Raw genomic sequence first — 19,565 nt, forward strand, 5'->3', positions numbered from 1 at the left:
TAGTAGGACGCTGAGTCCATCAGCCACAAAGAAAAGGAGAAAAATAAAAAAGAATTAAAAGCCAAAAAACAATTTAAATTCCTTATCAAAAATACACCATAAACAAAATAAAATATCTGAAAGATAAATAGCTACTGGGGTTAGTATTTTTAGTATAGAAATTAACAGAAGAGAGATGAAAATGAGGAGAGATGAGATATATCTTAAAAGGGGGATAAAAACAATAGAAATTTGAAAGATGACAATTTTAGTTTTAAGGAAAAAGTAATTAAAACCACAGTGAACTACTTTTCCATATCTCATCACCAAACATTGTTTTTTCTTAAAAAATTATAATAATTAGTGTCAGAAAAAGTTATGAAAAAAATAGGTACCCTCAACACTGCCGTAAGAATGAACTGACACTGTCATTTTGAAGGACAAATTGTCAGGTTTAACAAAATGTCAGGTGTGCCCGCACTGCAGCCTATCAATTTCATTTTCAAGAATTATAAAACTTTAAATTATTGTAAAAGATTCTGAGCGATATTTACAACAGCACTGTTTCCTTACCCATCACAACATTGCTCATAATTTTGAAAAATGAGAACCAAAAAAATTCTGTGAAGAGAGGAGACAAGGCAGCTCAACTCTGAGCAGAGGACTGAAAAACGCTGTGCATTCTTAAAACAATCCCTACTCTGACAATTATTATTTCTATATTACATCATTGGGTTAAAATTAATAATATATTACCTAGTAAATTTTCATACCTATTCTAAAAATAGAGTTTTTAAAATTTTCAAACTCATTTTGATATAAAAACATAATGCCGTAGTCATCTTACTGAATTTCACTTTGTTGATCTTTATTGTTTGTTTGCATGTTTGTTTTTAGAGGTAAACTATCTCTATGCTTACCCAAAAAATAAAAATTATATATCCCAATGTCTCTTGCAGCAAAAGGACTAAGTTCAAGCCCATGAGTTTATGGGAGCTTCTGGGAGGGTTTGTTAAAGGAAATTAAGGCAGCTAGGAGGTACAGTATACACATTTTGCTTCCTTTTTCCTCCTACCTGAATGTGAAGGTGATGGTTGAAGGGCCAGTAATTTTCCTGGATAATGAAGTAAACTTAAAAATAGAAGGAAAGATGTTGGAGCAGAAAGATAAAAGCTGCCTAAGTGACTGTGGCGATGCTTGTCTTAGTATTTAAATGCAAAATACTTTTGAAGTTTTAGTTTCTATGGTAAAATTTTTGTTATAACTCATAATTTGATTTGAAAATCTGATAAACATACCCTTTGGGGCCCCATTCAATTTTTATTACTCTGTGCTAATAAATTAACTAGAAACTTTGGATATAATTATTCAAATATCTATAATACCACTAACCACACAATTACCTGGCTGATATTTTATATCTTTTCCACCAAAGGAGATAAACACTGTATCAGTTGGCTTGCTAATGCAAACGTAGATTTTTTTAAATTCTCCACAAATCTATACAGGTATAATAAATAATTTGTTTGGTTTTTGTCCCAGGGTTCTGACAAGTTGTTTCAAAACCTTTGGAATTTCCTGAATGATAAGAGAACCTCACTTATGCGAATGAGGTGATTCACCATGGCTCCCAAATAGGATTAAGAGGAAGGCTGGTCACCAGAATGACTGGCCACATTGATTGAGGGTTAAGACTTTGATCTGCATGACCTCCAGAAAAAGGAGATAGACTAAAGATCAAACTCAACTACATGACCAATGATTTCCTCAATTGTGTCTAAGGAATGAAGTCCCATGAAAAAAATAAAGCTCAATGGAGTTTCCTGGTAGGTGAACATAGTGTTGTGCTGCGAGTAATAGTCCCTGCTCCACGGAAAAAGGGCACGGACATTCTGTGCTTCCCCTTGGGCCTTGCTGTCTGATGACCCTTTCTGGTGCAACTGTAATCAGAAGTATCAAGCTTTCCTGAGTTCTGTAAGTCATTCCACTGAATGACTAAACCTGAGGTGTGAGAGGAAACTCCTGGTTTGGTAGACAGTGCATTAGCCATGTGTGTGGCCAAGGTTTCCACTTTCTGCTGGCATCTGAAGTGAAGTTAGTTTCCTGGAGGGCTGAGCATCAGGGGTTTGATGCTAACTTCAGCTGGTCAGCATTTAGAATCACTTTGCAGTATATCTAGTTCATGTCTGAGTATTACCCATATTAGCTAGGGAAAAAAAAAACAAAAGAAAAACTAGGTTGTTTGGCTTGCTTAGTCCTTACAAGCCTTTCATAGTTCCTATAATTACACTTTCTTTTCCAAATTAAATCACCTTCTTAAAAATATACTCTGTAATTTTGTTGGAAATGTTTATCATTCCACAGCTTGCAAAACTACCATTTCACAAACATAATCAATGAGGAGATGTCATGTAAACTTTCTCAATTGGAAAGAAACTTGAAATGATTTAATGTGATTGGATGACCTTCTCCAAATTCTTAGTTTTAATTCTCTGACAACAATGTTTGCCCTAACTGGGAGCATAATTGTTATAGAATTGTTTTTATTTAAATTGGCCGACAGCAATGCTTTTCAGACTAACCAGTTGATTTTTACCCCTAAATGACATTTGATAATATTTGGAGATATTTTTGGTTGTACTGGGGATTGAGGTCCTACTAACCTGTAATTAGTAGAGACTAAAGATACACCTAAAGGTAAACTCCTACAATGCTACAAAAGTTTGTACACAAACTGCTGTACACATGAGCTATCATGGCCCTTAATTATATTTTTGTAGTTTCCTCTTTAGCAAACAAATTGATTTTCAAATGGGGAGACTTAATAAATGTTATCCTTACTTAAGACAATAATGGTAGTAAAAAACAGTATGATTTGCATGGGCAGTAAGTATATTTTTTTGTCATGCATCTATTTTTAAGAAGGATCAAGATATCACTTTAAAAGGTACGTTTTACACAAAGCAAAATGACACCATATTGGTTCAAGAATGGAGGGCAATTGAGTGAAAAGAAGAGCTATTTCAAAAATAACTGATGGTGTTACCTTTTCTTTCCACCATCCCACCAAAAGCTTATGTCAGGCTCCTGAGGAATGATAATAGTAACCCACGCTCCACCTTTATAGAAAGCTGGTGTTGGAGAAAGAAAGCACTGTTAGTCCTCAGTGAGAGACTAAGAATGACATTGGATGGAAAAGAAGACAACTCAATGGCTAACATCTAGTAGCAGAAGGTGTTGGACATGTCAGCTGCCCATTGCCACAAGATGAGCCCATTTCTGAGTGGAATCCTAAAGATGGAAGAGCCACAAGGCCAGCCCCACGAGCCAGGGGAGAGAAAAACCACAGGTGCCACAGGAAGCCAGTATCACTGCATCTGTAAACAGGTGAACTCTCCCAAGGGCGCAGAGTTGGAAATTACTGAGGGTCTCTGGAACTCCTCCAGTCACACAGGAGGAAGATGAGCTGGTAAAACAGGCAGACCTAGGAAAACAGGTTATCTTTGTGAAGAGTATCTACATCATCTTGGCTTTCTTCCATCCCAGCTTCTATGCACATGACTTCAGTTAACTCATTCTAAACTGAATCATTCTGCCTACAAGTAAAAAGAAGTATCTTTTTATGGGCACTCATAGGTCAATCAATATTTCAATACAAGTTCTGAAATTTTCTCATTAGATTGACAGTTATTAAGTGGAATTTCTGTTGACACACAGATGGATTGCAAGGTCCCATCTGAAACACACTGCATAGGGACATGAGCTCAAAATCAAACTGGAATCAAACTGCGTGCAAAAAATAGGACACATTGATTGCTGGCAGCTGTAAGTCATCTCTCTTTCTCCTCTGAATTTCCTTACTCACTGTTCTCTTAGTCCTGGTTGTATGGGACTAGAATTATTTATATGAGGCTCTCACCTCTTCTCACAGCTTTACCTAGTAAGCATATCGAGGGCAGATTCCAGAAGTGAGCGTCCTTTTAGGTCATTCCCTAATGTCCCCTTGTAGGTGAGGAATCTCAGCTGTTTACAGCCAACATGACATAGCGTATTCTGATTCACTCACCATATGTCAGTGTTGGCTGTATTTACATGAGATCAACATGTCTCTCTAGCACAGAAGAGTAGTCAAGTCACATCATATGGACCAAATACTCAGATTAAATGATGACTTTCTTCTGCCCTTTCTAGCATTTCTATTGCCACCAATGTTTTTGTTAAATTCCATGAGAAAATGCACATCAGAGACTTTTTAAGTCAAGCTAAATCATTCTGAGAGCTGATGTTGATAGCTATCATTGTTATATTTATTTGTAAAAATAAAATCACTGTGTTGGTGCCTTTATTGAAATACTATAAAATAAATTCCTATTTAACTGTATTCCTAAATTGTGTATTTCAGCTACACACAGCTCTTCCTAGACGCCCAACCTCATTTCCACCTGGAAATTTTGGTCCCCACGGTTTCCTTCCTTTGACTCCTTCCCTTATTCCCACTCCACCTATCCGTGAAGGATTGTTTCAAGCTTCATTTACAAGAGAACTCTCTCACACGACCCCAGGCTACACCACTCTCCCCCTTCCCTGAGCTCTTGCTCACTCAATTTCTCTCTGAATACTTGTCTAATTGTTCCATGTTCTGCTAGTGTTGTCTCCCCAAGTGAATCATAAACTGTCTGGTATCTATCCCCTCCAAATCCTACCACAATGTTGGACTTTCTTCTGTGCCTAATAAATACCTGCCAACTGACTGGTTGGTTCAGAAATCATAGTACACAGTTGGGATGAGGGAGAATTGAAAGTAGTAAGCACATTTCAGATCTGGTCAGATACAGATTAAATTTAAACATACACCTCTCTTTTAAAATGTATGTTTGAATCATTGGCTCTCAATTTAGCAGATTATTTCACCAAGCATCAGATATCAGAATGTTATTTGACTTTCCTGAGATGTAACTTTGAGAAGATGGATTAGAGTGTGCTCCTAATCCACTCCACGCCTATTGATTTTATATGTCGTCAATGTATATTGTGTGTCTACACTATTACCAGGAAAAGCAGGAGGTGCCTGTAGTTATGCCCCCCCACCAGCCCGCCATCCCATGCTGTGCCCTATGGGAAGCCACTGATTCTTACACTTGGAGCTGGGACAATGCAACTTAATCAGACTGACAGGAAACAGGCAGCAATTACAGTGTGCTGCTACATCTGCTGGGTTCCACTTCACTGAAGGAAGAGTTATCTCAATTTTAATGTACATCCCTTTTTCATGTTTCATTTAACCTCTGCTGTATTATTAAACACATCAAAATATAATGACACTCGTTAAAGAAGAAAAAGAGGACAGTTGGGATATTTTGGACTGTATCTCTCCTATATTCATAACTTAATTGTATCATTTTTGCTTCCCTTCAACATCTCCCCCTGGTGAATAACTAATTCAGTATATAGGTATTTAAATAGTGAGTTGGGAACTGGCTGTTTAAACACCTACATCAACACTGAGTTCAGCAACAATGAAATGTCTCTCAATCACTTGAGTGTTTTCACCAGGAATATTTCTCTTTTCAAAAACATTCTTTTGCAGTGTGTCAAAATAGCTAGTTTACCCATTACTGCAGTGCACATAAACTGCTTTAAAAGAAGCTCAGTGATATTCCCTAGGAATGTATTAGTAATGTGACTCAGGAAACCTTCAGAAAATAAACTAGCAGGTGGCTCACCCACTGGCCCAATCGAGATCAGGCAGAGCCCTGTCAGCTGGCCCATCCTGCTGACCTGAGTTGCAGGGATGATTAAACTATTCATTTCTGCAAGACACATGTGATGACACACCAGGCAGAGCTTCTCATCTGGGGTTTTGGTTTTGTTTTTCTCCTTGTCTCATTAATTATCTGACCCATGTCTTTCTTTGAGCTCCAGTTTTATAAATGCATCTGAGGTAGTATTTAGTAAGCCTTCCTAAAAGTTAAATGTCCATTGGAGCCAAGTTTCCAGAGAAAAAATAAGAATGTGATCCTGGACTTCCACTTGACCTCTTAAATGAGTGTTTAGCTAAGAAATTGCCAGATGTTTGGGGGAGTTTGCTTGGAGGAAATGAAGAAAATAAGTATTCATTAAAGGCATGTTTCCATATAAAGAACTTTTTAGGCAAAAGATTCTAATGCCCAATTTTTTAAAATGATAATAATTCTTTTAAAAAGAATTATCTGCTGGATGTGGTGGCACATACCTGTAATCCTAGCACTTGGCAGGCTGAGGCAGGAGGATTATCATGAGTTCAAGGCCAGTCTAGACTGCATAGTGAGTTCAAGGCTAGCCTGAGCTACATAGTGAGACCCTGTCTCAAAACAAACAAACAAAAAGAACGACCTAGTCATAATGTTATCATGTCCATCATCAAGATTACACATAGGTTGACCTGAGATGATGAAAGTGGTACAAGAGACTGTGTTTGTAAAGAGTAAACAATTTAGTTGTAGAATCAAAACAGAAGATGAGCCACAGCAGAAGCAGGCTCCTATCAGAATGTGGGGTTCATTGAAAGATGACACTACAAAGTCTTATGTTTAGAGTTACATGAACAAGAAAGAGATGAGGCTCCTGAGATGTTCTTTAGGGTAAAAGTAGCTTAACATTCATCTAGCAAGCATAGGTATTGGCTTCCTAAACTCTGGTTATCCGTTCTGCTTTCCAGTGGGGGCCTCCCTTAGGGAGATGCATAGGTTAAATATTGCTCTGGATAAAAGCCTCTAAAAACACCCAACACTACTTAACCCTTGCTTTACTTAAGTGCTCACTTTGAGACAATGATTATCACACTTGAAAGTCAGAAACAGTGTCATGGACTGAGAAGGGGAGCAGTGGCTTGGAACAATGACACCAGCTACCCATAATGACTGCATTTAGATCTCCAAGCCTAAGCAAATAACATCCCTGGATTCTCAGAGTGATTGGTGCTATAATCACAAAACCAGGGCCAAATGTCTGAGAAATAATAAAGAGCAGGACAGATATTGGAACAATAAAAGGAAACTCTGCCCTATGTTACGGTTTTTGTCTAGATGTGCCCCTATAGCCTCAGGCACTCAGAGGAGAGGATTTTGGGAAGTAATTGGACTGTGGGATGCTGTAGTGAACTCGCTGTTAGGAGCTGGGGTCTGGTTGGAAAAGGCAGGTTCCTGGGGCCATGACCTGGAACGTTGCATCTCCTTTGTTTGTTCCTCCTTTGTCTATGTGCTTCCTGGCCACCATGGCATGAGCCTCTGCCGAGGCCCTTCTACCATACCATGTCCGTATTTAAGCTGGCCAACTATGGACTGAAACTTCTGAACTGCGAGTAAAAATAAACCTCTCCTCCATTAAATTGTGGGTGTTGTGTATTTTGTCCCATGATGCAAAAGTGAATAAACTACCTGATCTTCCCAAAAGCACAAAGGGACAGACAGGATGCCAATTTCAGGAACTGTAAACAAGTGAGTTTAGTGCTTATCATCATTAATATTTTAATAAATTCTTAAGAGTTGGCTTGAGTAAACTTTGGTTGTTGTTGGTGGTGATGGTAGATTTTTGTAGGTTTTTTTTTTTTAGATATGCACAAGCTCAAGAAACTTATAGACTTATCAAGGAGCATAGAGATATAGAAATTTTTTTAAATAATGAGCACAAAAAATATATAAAATATATGTAAATAATAGTCTATTTTATTTTTTACTACAATAAAATATGCATAAATCTATTATAAAAAGTTAAAGATTTATTTGCATGTCTGGATGAAATCTGTTATAAAAAGTTAAAAATTTTGTTTGTATACCACATTATCTCATGTTTATTCCATTGTATGAAAGAATTCTCTTTCCATATGAAAAAAGCATTATTTGAAAGCTTATGGTTGGGCCTGGGATTTAGCTCAGTGGCCCCACGCCTGCCCGGCAAGTGCAAGGTCCTGAGTTCAACTCCCGGTACCAAAGAAAAATAAATGTATAAAGTTTACTGCCTTTTGCTTTGTCCTCACCTTATGATCACCTAGTGCTTCTAAAATTTGCAGAGGTAAGCAGCTGCACACATTCCTTTGTTCTACAGCTCTACATCAGACTGTTTGATTCCTTGGTGAGCTCTGCTTTCTCCTGCTCCAGTCTCTCTTCTAGCTCAGTGAAACTCCATTACAGGAGTGACTGCAAAACCCTTCTCAAAGTTCCTCAAAGAGTCTTCCTTGTACTCTAAAGATTACCTGAACTAGAAATGGCTGTGGTTTTCCTTTGGATCCCTTCTTAAGCAGGGGTTCCAGAGACTCTTGTCAAAGAAAGATTTCAGTTTTTCACCCTTGAGTCTGTACTAACTGGGGTCTTGCTGATTCCTGAGATGCTTTCAAGCCATGTTTCCTATTCTGATGCAAAGTACTTGGCTTCTTTTGAATGTTAATCTCTTCAGTAACCACATTCTCTTTTGCCCCAAGTTTGCAGGAGGTTCTTTTCTGGCAAAACTACAGACATTTTAAGTCATTCAGCTCTGTTGTTTGCTCCTAATTCTCACTTTAGATCTGGCTAAAAGCAGCCAGCAGTACCTATCCCATAGCCCAAAACTAAGACGCCTTGAAATTTCCTCCACCAGATAATTAGTCCATCACCCTTAATCTCAGTTTCCCACAAAGTCTCAAGACATGGACAAAATATTAACAATTTTTATGACAAAGCCATATGGCCTCCAGTCCAAATCCAGTGAAGTCCTTGTTCCCAAGTGAAACCTCTGAGTCTTTTATTGTCTTCATTCCTATCAGCATTCTGGTTTTCTAAGCTCTCACCAGTATTGTAGCTGAAACACTGCTTACAAGATTCTAGGACTCCTCTAATTTACATTTCCAGTCTTGTTCAAACTCCTCCTGCAAAAAATTTCTGAAGGTTTCTAAACCTCATAGTTAAGTACAGTTACAGCATCAACTCTAATTCTTGTATAAAAATCTGTATTAGTCAGGTTTCCCGTCACTGGGACAAATACCCAACACCCTCAAAAGGTCAAAGAGATTAAATATGGCTCATGACTTCAATGAGTTCAGGCCATGTTTGGCTGGCTCTAAGGCAGAAATAGTGAAAGACATCATGGTGGAAGAGGAAAGCTATTTACCTTGGGGCACTCAAGAAGCAGAGCGGGGGAGGGAGGAGGAGAAAGAGAGAGAGGGGCATGACCTGGTCATGTCCCACTGACCCACTCTTCCACTTCCTAATGATACATCAGCCATGAACACTGATGTTCCACTGATGACTATAGGGCCTACACGATCCAATCATCTTCCAAACACAGGAGACTTTTAGGGAACAGTTTAGATCTAACCCATAACAGCATCCTTTCTCTTTCCTCTTTGGGTTTATTCTGTTTCTGCTTCTTTCATTCCCCAGAGCTGGCTTGTTCTTCACTTATCAGCAAGGAGGGTGTCCACCTTCTACAAAACTGTGCCCCAATTTGCAAACTTTTTGGCACATTGTAAATGTGGCCCACTCTTCAGGGTCAAACTGTGTTTTTGTTTGTTCTCATTTTGTTGTACTGGAGATCAAACCCATGGGTACTCTAACACTAAGCTAAATCCTCTACCTCTTTTGTTTTGTTTTGTTTTGTTTTGTTTTGTGATAGATGTTGTTAAATTTCCCACACTGGCCTGGAATTTGAGATCATCCTGCTTGGGCTTCTCAGGGTGCTAGGATTACAGGCAAACACCACCACACCCAGTTCATGTTTGTTTGTTTGTTTTTAATTCTAGGGACCAAACCCTGGGCCTCATGCACATGCCAGACAAGTACTGTACCACTGAGCCATATCCTCAGTGCTCCAAACTGGGTTTTCTATAACTTTATGCATTCTAAATTTGTATGTGTGGTTAGAGGAGGAGTGGCATTTAGGGACATGTAATTAAAGAAGAGGGAGGAGAGGAGGAGGAGGAGGAAGGAAAGAGATGAAAAAGGGGAGACAAAATAAGGAAAGAGGCATATGGTTTGGGGAAAGAGGAGAAAAGTTAAAGACAGAAAGAAGGGGAAAGACAAAACTTCTTTATTCACCCTCTGTGTTCTTGTTTTGTGTTTTCTTCTATTTAACATTTATCTTAAATTCCACTTTTCCACTCTCTTTGTACATCACATACCTGTGGTTTTGCTGCTCTATCTTTCTCTGTGAAATAACCTCACTTATTTCTCTCCATGCATCTCTAGAAACCTAGTCAGGCTAGATGCAGTGCCACTTGAGGAACAGTACTGTAGTTCATGAGTTTTTCTCTTCTCAGTTATTTTGCATAAATATTTCCCTATTTTTCAATATAAAAGATTCCACAGAGGTGGACTTGGCTCAGTGATCAATGGTTGGCATAAATTCGGGAGTAAAACCAACATTTTCCCAAGTCGGTATTCATCCTTTCTGCTTTCTGCTTGACTTTCTTCCTCACTTTGTAGCTTTCCTCATTTCTGTCACATTTTTATGTTTCATTTTTTTAAAGAATGTTTGTTCCTTACTGTACTTCTCCTTAACACTGAAAAAAATACTATCCTGAAAATGCATTTTCTAGCACACTTTCTCCCTTTACATTTAACTTTCCTGCCACCCGCTCTTGCTCATGTTTCTGATTTCAGTCTATCTCTTATTTATGTTGACTTTTGCTTCACAATTTCAAAATACCTAATTAACAAGCAAAATGCCTATCCAGTCACCTGTATGTTTTGTGTGTTTAATACAATCTTCCAGGTTCTTAGAAATATCTTTTCTATCCTTCACTCTTGCACTTCAGCTCTTCCCCCTTGATCCTATAGCTTCTATTCCACTGTTCTGTGTTGTCCCATTCTCCCTACAGTGTGCCACAGTTGAAGGGTGTTATCATGCACAGTTGTACAGGTTGCATCCTGCACAATGCCAGAGGACAACACCCACTGCACCACAGTGAAGCTCAGCCCAAATGCAGTGTACTTCCAACATCTTCAGGGCAGGGTTTTCCAAGATTGAGCCTGCAGCTGGGATGCATGAGATGTCAGTGGGACCCTAGGACCCTCGCCACAGTATTTCACTCAGGCTGAGTGATGTGGGGGGTTAAGGGTGGTATGGGGTTAGCTAGTTTCCTAAACTGCTCTCACAGAGCAGGCTCACTAGAGGTCTCCATTCCTGGGACAAGTTAAAAAAAAGAACCTAAAGCCAGTACCTCTAGCCTTTCTCCCTCTCAGTTCCACTACTTGGGCTTCTCAATAGTGCCAGGAAACAGTGCTGTGATTTTTCCGTGTGTTTTGTTTTAAATGTGGATTTACATTGAATTCACCTATAGAACGACTGACCACTTCGTGGAAGTCTGTACAAGACAAGAGACCTCTTGAGTAAACTAGAAGTAACCTGGATTTCAAAGATCAGATTTGGGACTAGCCAACAACTAAAGCAGAACTCCAGCTACCCTGGGACATGGCCACCTTTATTCTGAATCCCTAAATGGTACACTGATCATACTTCAGGTCTTGAGGTAACTTGTGAGCACTGTAACTGCTTTCTGTTGGTGTGAGCTTCCTCTAAGCTAGAAGCATGGAGACTTTCATTTGTTAGAACAGCTTCGGGATAGAAAGGAGTCCAGGGAACAGCAAGCCATCAGCAGACCCAAGTCAGAGCCCAGTGCTGTAGTTTAGGGCAGGAAAGTTGTAGAAGTTCAGGATTCAGGGTGGGGTGGGGTGGGGTGGGGATGTATAAAGAAATTAAAGGTGAGAAGTCAATAGAGATTTTTAAAAATCAAGGGAGAGTAGATATCAAAAGAAGACCTGTTACTTATGATAAGAGGGTGTGACAAGTGGCAATGGGCCATCCTCAATGGCTTGTGATTACTGAGACAAGGCCATTATAGCTTAGCTTGTTCCTGGATGTTGCCCATCTACTTCTTCATGATTGCTGCTCACGATGACAGTTCCTTTGGAGGCCACTTTCACATCCAGTTTCTTCCGTCTCAATGATAAGCTAAACAGGTACCACTTGAGCAGCCTCATTGCATGGCAGGCTCTGTGGGACTCACGGGAATGAGGTAAATTTTCACAACAGTTCATGAGCCAGGTGTCCTCGGCCTCCAGAGGCTGCTCCTGTGACCACAACACAGTACTGCCCACACCCTGATGCCCTGCCCAGAAGAAATGGCAATGCGACTTTCATTTCGCCGAGAGACAGCTATTGCCCAAGAGAAGATCCCAGTGACTGCTTTGTGTCTTGAGATGCAAGGTTATTTGCTTCGAACTTATTAATAAAACCCATTCTATAGTGATTCAGTGTCATAAAATAGTTTTTGAAGCTGAGGTTGCATTAGCTTGTTAAGACTCTCACATCAAGTATCACAGACTGGTGACTAAAGCAACAAACAACTTTTTTATTAGTATGTTTGCAGTAACAGCGATCGCACTGCATCTTGACCATTTTCTCCCTCCCTTTCCCTGATGTACTCCTCTCCCTCCTTTCCTAGATCCCCTTCCCATCTCCACAGAGTCTACCTCCCCATGACCTGCCATCTCTCTTTCATTTTGTTCTTCATCTATATTGTGAGCCTCTCACATTTGAGGAATCATGATGTATTTAACTTTTTGTGTCCGATTAATTTCACTTTGTATTGTGGTCTCACGGTGCATCCATTTTCCTACAACTGATATGTTTATCCTTCTTAATGGTGGAGTAGTACCTCATTGTATACAAACATATTTTCTTTATCCCTTTGTCTGTTCATGGGCATATAGGCCACTCCCCAAATGTAGCTATCATGAATTGTGCTGCTATCAGAAATTTATTCTCTCAACAGTTTTGGAGGCTGGATGTCTGTGATCAAGGTGATAGAAGGGCCGGTTTCCTCCAAGGCTTCTTGGTGTATAAAGAGCTGCCTTTGATAATGTGAAATAGGAAGAAAGGGGCTAAAGGTATAGGGGAAGTAAGAAGGGGAGGGGAAAGGAAATAAGGGAAAAGGAAAATATGACAAAAGGAAAAAAAGGAAACAAAGTCTTTGTAAATAGGGGAGGGTGAAGGGGGTGAAGCGAGGGCAGGGGAATGGAGAAAAATGAGAAGCAAGATCTGTCATGTAAGGGTACAAGATCCCAATGATGAACGTAACTGTACTGTATACCTAAAATATACCAATAAACTCAATAAGATTTTAAAAAAAGAGTTGCCTTCTCCTGTGTCTTCACAGGGTGTTCCATCATGTGTATGTCCTAATCTCCTCTTCTTCTAAGGACACAAGTTGTGCTGCAAGACGGCCCACTCTAATCACCTTATTCTCACTTACTTACCTCTGACTCTCTGTCCAAATATAGTCATATTCTGAGGTCCTGGAGATTAAGGATTTGACATATGAACTTGGGATAGAGGAAAATACAGTTCACAAAGGTCAGCGGTGTAAATGGATTCATTTTCTTTCCTTGCGTCAGAATTTAGCAGCTTTGTCTACTCCTCGGTACATTTTCTGGAATCAGAGCTCATAATGCCATTATACTTTCATCATTTTGCATTAGTAGTCATTGCCCTTTCGACTAGTCCAGAGTTTGCCATCATTTCCACCGTGCTGCTATAGCATAACACCTGTGAAGTAAGGCCTCATTTTTTAATCTTCCAATTTTATATTAAATATTAGCTCTAATCGGGCTCTAGCTTCTATCGTGATCAGAGGTCACATGATAGAAGTCAACTCTAAAGGAAACCCATTTATCTGAAATGAAAAGATGTACATTTTTACTGATTTATTTTTACATAGTCCTGGATTAGTCACTAACTGAAACTTATTTCCACAGAGAACATTATCTAAGAATAACATGCCTGTTATTCAGATCATAAAGTAACTACAGTCAGACAAAATGAAATTTAAGGATTAGGATAGTGCTATGCATATAATTACTTTTTTTTTTTCCTCAAAAGTGTTGTGATCCATATCACTGACATCTAATCATGAAGTAAGTTGGGGCAGTATGTGGTGCTGGGGATCAAACCAAAGGTCTCACACGGTCTAGATAAGTGCTCATACAGCACTGAGCTAACCCCAACCATAAATTCCGAATGATCCAGCAGTCAAATAAGTTACTTTACAAAGTCATGCATCCTATATTGCTTTTCGTGTACGTTGTTTGTGGTTACTAATTCTACTTGAGATTAATTGTGCATGTGTTTTGAGCCTTTGAGAAAGAGTATCTGGCATACGAATCACTCATAAAGTGGACATTCAGCTAACTTGTCTGACAAATCAATTGGCAAAACCACTTGACAAAATAATTGCACTGAGCTTCAACTAAGTCCCAAATACCCAAATTAAATTTAAAACTTCAGGACCAGGGTTTTCGTTCAGTGGTTCTGGCACCTGCCTCACAAGCACAGGGGCCTGAGTTCGATCCCTGGTACCAAAAAATAAATAATTTAAAACTTCAAAAGAGAAACAGCAAATCCTGTGATTTGCAATGAGCATTATATATAGTGTTCTTAAATTCTTGAATTCTACAAGGTACTGATAATGGTTTCTCACAAGAAACAGTTAATATGTACTATATTGATTTATTACGCATTTGTACAGTGATATGAGATAAAAGGGTAAAAATGTTCACAGGCATCAAAGCTCCTTTTACAGGATTGTAATGATTCATATGATTAATACTTCAAATTTGATGTGCAAGAAATATAACTGTGAAATTGTTTTTTAAAGGATTAAAAATAAATTGGTTTAAAACCAAAAGGTGCTAAAGGATGAGTAAAAGTAAAAATAACTAAAGAGGAAATGGTACATACTCTTTGAAAAATTGGCAAAAGAAATTTTTTAAAAATGTAAAAAGTTGGCAAAGCAGAAAATAATTCTTAAAAGATCAGAAAGAAGTCAATATAAACTGAATGGATATATATTTGAAATACAGAAAATTGGCACCTATTAAAGTAACATATTTTTAATTTTAATTTAAATATTGAATAAGAAAATTAAACCACCCTGTGACCATTAGCAATATGCTCTGAAGACAGAATAAAAGCCATCAACTAAATCTTATAGAATCTTCAAAACCTGTTAAAATGACCTTCTTTGATATGATTTTTTTATAAGAAAGTAAAACCCATAATGCATACATTTGGGGAAAATCACTAAGTTCAGCAAATGGATCATTGAGCAAATTGATATGAAACATTTTAAACTGAAATTTGTTAAAAGAGACCTTGGGCTTTTCTCTCTAAACCAATTTTAACATTTCACCGGGTTCTTTTCTGGTCATCTCCCTCCTGAACTCTGATTGTATCTTGACACACCCTGTGAAAGAAGAGACTTACAAAGTTTAAATGCCATCCCAGGCCAGAGGGAAAGAGGCTGGGTGTTCAATGTGCATATTAAAAGATTTTCTATAATCATTTCCCACCCAGTAGGAAGACTGTACAGCAAAAGGTGCGCAATAACAGAGTTGTAGGTGAGGAGGAGAAAATGGACCCTCACTCGTTGCTGGAATATAACAGTTTGGAACTTCCACAAAATGTTCAACTTAGAGTTACCATTTGACCTAGATGTCTACACACAATAACTGAGAACCTACATCCACACAAAAACTTGTACCTAGATTTTCATGGCACCATTGCCCAAGTACCTACAAAGTAAAAATGATCTGAATGCCCATCAGCTGATGAAAAGATGAACAAAGTGTGGTATAACTATGCAGTAGAATACTATGTAGCTATGAGAGGAATGTACAATGTATACATGCAAAAATGTGGGTGAAACTTGAAAATCTATGCTAAGCAAAAGTCAATTACTAAGGCCACACATTATATGATTCCATCTATAAGGAATGCCCAGAATGGCCAAATCCAAAGAGAAGGAAAGGAAAGGAAGTGGTTCCAGGGACTGGGGCGAGAGGGATGGGAAGTGTCTCTCAACAGGTGTAGGGTTCCTTTCGGGGTCATTTAAAATGTGTTCTAAAATATGATAATGGTGATGGTGCATGACTCTGAAAGTCGTGTCTCTAGAAGAAACAGATGTGGACCCTTTAAGGGTAAATTTTTCTGATACATCAAGCACATCATTTAAAAAGCTATACATACGTGAGTTGGTATATATTTATATATACACATTTATATAAATGATTATTTTCCGTATTTGAGTTTGGGCCCAAGATATATTTACATATATAAAATGTATATAAATGAAATCATACTACTTATGTTATATATATATATGCATGTCATTCTTTTAAATGCTTTCCAATACATTTTTCGTATTTCTACCATGATTGCTTAACTATTTATATGATTCCAAATGTTTTGGTGTGAAAACCACACAGTTATGTACACTTACACATGCACATATCTATATATGTTTGTGCACTCCTTAACCAAAACAAAATTTTTTGATAAATTGATACAAATAAAATTTATATGCATGTCATTCTTTTAAATGCTTTCCAATACATTTTTCGTATTTCTACCATGATTGCTTAACTATTTATATGATTCCAAATGTTTTGGTGTGAAAACCACACAGTTATGTACACTTACACATGCACATATCTATATATGTTTGTGCACTCCTTAACCAAAACAAAATTTTTTGATAAATTGATACAAATAAAATTTCTTGGGTCACTGTACATTTTTAGTGTTGATCCACATCCCTAATTTGCCTCTATTTAGAAAAGTCTTCTTTTATAAATCAGTTTATACCATTCCTTGCTATAATGGAGATTGCTTTTTTCTATTTGTGTCTTTATCATCAGTACTAATTATCATCAGAGTTTTGTTTTGTTTTGTTTTAAATCTTCACCAATCTGAACTCTAAGAAAGGATTTACTGTTGTTTCCTTTACTACCATCTATCTGATTGCTATTGCCATGACTCTCTTCCACATACATTTCAGTCTTTGATAGTTCTTCTATAAATGATTTATGTCCCTTGTCATTGTTCCCATTGGGATGTTTATCATTTTCTTACAATTTGAAAGAAAATTCTTTTTATAGAATAGAGACATTTACCCTTTACCAGAAATGTAGAAAACACCTCTTCCTATCATAAATGGCTTTAGAATTTAACTAAAATATGTATTCCCTATCATCCTGGAAAGTTTAGCATCAGCATCATCTTTGACCATACATCTTTACAAGATGGGAAGAATGGCATTGATTTTCTTGGCACCTAGTGAGCTTCTTGTTATTGGAGATGCTCATATATAGGCCAGTTTTTCATATAGTGAAGACACTGACACTGTAAGAGGTGATTCACACAGTAGAAGAGAGGTTGGACCAGGTGATTTTTATGATGGCTTCCAGCCCTGAGAGTGTAGGAGTTTGTGAGGGAGACAAATATTTAACTTCATGAAAGCAAGCCCTGCACCTGTGATAACAAGAGAGGAATTGATTCCTAACACCAAAAACAGAAAAAGGAGTCAGGGAGGGAGGGAGGAAGAAAGGAGGGAGGGGAAGAGACAGATAGAGACAAAAACGAAGACAGAGTGGGGGGAGTGAGTGAGAGAGAGAGAGAGAACATTCACAGGACTGGTAGAGCCTGCACTCAGATGCCAAGAAAACATGAATGTGGGATGTGTGCGTGTGTGTGTGTGTATGTGTGCGTGCACACGTGTGCGCGCAGCTATGTATGGGTGTGTGTATGTCAATATGTGTAGATATGCTTCTGTGTTTGTGTATATTTGGGCATGAGAAGGGAGGATAAACAAAGGGGAAAACTCCACGAATAAATAATTAACTTCTGTGTGCTATATTTTTTCAATGTAATGAAAGTTTAGGGTTAAAGGAAAACATACTTTGATAACCAAAACATAGAGGAAATTTAATATGCTTGTACAACAAAAGGGAGAATAGAAGAGAAGGCAAACAACGAGACAAATAACCAAACAAGAAAACACTGACATCTTGTCTCATGTCTTTGTTTTATCTTGTATATGTTTACTGTTTTGAGTCATCTGGGTAATTGCGTCAACTGTCCTTTACTTCATTTAAAGAGGCGGCAGTTGCAATGGACATAAAATAAGTAACAGCTATCATTAATAGTGTGGACACTAACCCAAGTGTGTGTGTATATGTATGGGTATTGTTTTCCCTCAAATGCATGAGGTGTTATTATTAATTCAGTTTTACAGATAAGGAACTAAGGTACAGGGAAGTTAAGTAAATTGCCCCAGGTCACATAGCTGGTAAATAACAGAGTCAAGATTCAAAACCAGAAAGCCAGGTTCCTGAATCCTGAATCTAACCCTTGCTCAGTACTGCCTCTTACCTAAGACAAAATTGACACTGGACTTAGGAGTCCACAGTAGACATGTCTCCCAATCCTGACAATTAAAACCTGAATGACTAGAGGAACCATTCCCCTGGACAGAGCCTCAGTTTCCTCATGTGTAAAAATGGCATGAGTATCTTTTCACAGGATAGTCGTGAAGAGGAAAGAAAATCATTCTGAAGTTGAAAACACTAAATCATACCTATGACTATATATTTGCTTCAGACATAGAAATCTAAGGCAAGCAGTGTCCTAAGGACAATTCAACCATGTTATAAGGCAAAGCATCTTATCAAAGCTGAAGCATATCAGGAAAAATACCAGGGTGGAAAAGAAAGCCTCTGCCAACCCTTGCAGAGCTTCCCCAGGGTGATAAGGCCATTCTCCTGACAGCCTTGTTATCCCTGAACAGACCCCTGAAAAGTCTGGTAGGCTGGGTAATCACCAGCGATAAGGCAGATGTAAGGAATTACAACTCCTGATAAACCTCTGTGGTTTTGTTTGCCTATACTTTGAGGAGATATGGGTGACACAGATAAAGTGCTGCAAAAACCCCAGGTGGGCTTAAAAATGACTCCTCACACTGGGCGGGTTAGGAGGGCCAGTGACATTTGGGCTGACCTGCTACTGTATTTGCTCATGCTTATCTCAGCAGAGGCTGTTCAGAGCCACCAAGGGCCAGGGCACAGGGAGCTCACAAGGGAGAGGGGAGGGAAAGCTCACAGGGTGTGAGTCAGGCAGACTCTTTGAAGGGAGAGAGTCCTCTTTGGTCTAGAAAATGCCATGTTATGTCATCATGTAGGCCCCATTTAGATGTGGAGGATTACAGACAGGATGTTAGCCTACGCCACGGCGTAGTGGCGGGGAAGGGTTGGCTATGCTTTCAGCTGGACAGAGCCACCACCGATGTTTTACGGGGACACAGAGAAAGAACAGTTACAGTAATTCTGGTAGGGTAATGTGGGGAGAAGGGGACAGAGAAAGATGTCAGGAGTTTCAGAGAAAAAGATAGTTCCCCTGTTTGATAACTGAAGAGTGTGTGTTACTTTAAAACTATCTTTTTAAGCAATTCTGGGGTTAAATATAGGGATGAAGGGAGGGCAGAGACAAGGGGAAAAAATGAGAACCAAGACCCCAATAATGAATGTAACTGTACTGTATACCTAACATGTACCAATAAACTCAATGAGGAAAAAAAATAAAGGAGAATGTGACCTGTGTTTAAAGTTCTGGAATACACAGCATAATCACACACAAATATATATATATATGGTATGATCTCATTTGTGTCCACTGAGCATATGTTTAAACATTCTAGAAGAATGTGGAAGAAAGATGGGGAACAAAGAGGGTGAAGAGAAACT

The sequence above is a fragment of the Fukomys damarensis genome, unplaced genomic scaffold, assembly GCF_012274545.1.
Source record: "Fukomys damarensis isolate Sample0158 unplaced genomic scaffold, DMR_v1.0_HiC HiC_scaffold_30, whole genome shotgun sequence".
NCBI lineage: Eukaryota > Metazoa > Chordata > Mammalia > Rodentia > Bathyergidae > Fukomys > Fukomys damarensis.